The sequence below is a fragment of the Galeopterus variegatus genome, unplaced genomic scaffold (genome assembly GCF_000696425.1).
Source record: "Galeopterus variegatus unplaced genomic scaffold, G_variegatus-3.0.2 Scaffold3730, whole genome shotgun sequence".
NCBI lineage: Eukaryota > Metazoa > Chordata > Mammalia > Dermoptera > Cynocephalidae > Galeopterus > Galeopterus variegatus.
Genome location: NW_007729841.1, coordinates 136,637 through 137,984, shown reverse-complemented (window position 1 = coordinate 137,984; position 1,348 = coordinate 136,637). Strand labels below are relative to the sequence as shown.

The 1,348-nt window shown below is 36.9% G+C and overlaps 1 protein-coding gene across 1 annotated transcript in view; it reads left to right on the top strand.

Annotated features, from left to right (window-relative positions):
• Window positions 1-1,348, top strand: part of LOC103601428 (acetyl-CoA carboxylase 1) — a gene marked incomplete at its 3' end in the record, with an annotated part of 154,829 nt that overhangs the window by 18,874 nt on the left and 134,607 nt on the right. Inside the window, exon 2 of the mRNA XM_008585835.1 lies at window positions 871-917. The remainder of the gene's footprint in view (window positions 1-870; window positions 918-1,348) is intronic.

The window sequence follows — 1,348 nt, the reverse complement described above, 5'->3', positions numbered from 1 at the left end:
TTAATTCCCCAATTAACATACCTGCGCTGTCCCAAATCTTGTCCCTTTTCATTTGGGGGTCCTCTCGTAGAAGTTCTAGATTTCCTTATTAATGTAATAGGTTCTTTCCTTTTGTTTTCTTCTCTGCCCTAATCTAGTGGTTCTCAAGCTTGGATTTGCATCCGTGTAAAATCAACTGTTGAACTTAAAATTCAGATCCGTGGTCCTCCTGCTGCAATTCTGATTCAGTAGATCTGAGGTGGAGTTTAGACGTGTATTTTTAAAAACCTCCACAGGTGATTCTTACACATAATCAAAGTTGAGAATTTCTACCCTAGATGCATTTACATTGTTGGGCTTAGAAGGAAACCCAGGATTCGGGGAGAAGCTAGAGATTCCTTGGTCCGTTAGAGTTTAGGATTTAGTGTAATGGGGGCTCTATCCTCTCCCTGATTCCCAACCTTTGTTGGTAGATATAGCCACTTAAAAACACAATGAGAGCCTGAATGGTATAGAATCTAGTAATTCTCTTCTCCCCACTGCTTCCTTTTTGGTGAAATATTGGAAGTGAAAGGGTTGGAATGTATTCTTTGAGTATACAATTGGAAAACCCACTTTGTGAAATGGTAAGCTTGGACTACTGTTTAATACCTTCATAAATAATAGTCTTTGAATGCATAATACTTTTGATTTACAGAATTGAACAAATAATAGTTAAACTCTTGAACTTTATGCTTCAAGTTGAATAATAGATTTAACCAGAAAAAATGATACTTTGAAGATTATTGTTTTTGTTCTATGCTGAGTGAGCAAAACAGGAATTGACAAAAATTTGAGTTTCTTAAAAAAACAAAAATCAAAAAACCTTTAAATCTCTCTCTTTCTTTCTAGTTCTTTTTGGAGGTGGATATCTGCTCAGACAGTAAGAATTATAAGAGGTCAGTTACAAATAATGCTCCTTCATGTTTACAATGTGATAATAATTTTGCTCATGTGCTAAAATATTAAATGTAGGCTTTTATGTTGAAAGTTCCCTTCCACAGAAGCATATAGGCAGATTTAGGGTGGATAACCTGAAATGAACAAGGAGTCTGACAATGTTAGTGTTCCATTACCTTTTCTCCTTAATTCAGGACTAGAATCAATGGAAATGGGACAGGCTGTGGAGTAGCTTCTAGAGTGTCTGGACAGCTAGCTACTCAGTAATTTTCCATACATGACCTCTCTTTTCTGGTGCTTTGTAGGCTTGTGCCTGCCAATACTATTCAGTGTAGTTGCTGGTTGCTGGACAGGCTGTTTAGCTGTTAATGCTAAGCTGCTTCCTTTCCAATCTATGTAACCCTTTAGAAAAGGACACCTTCACGTTCTT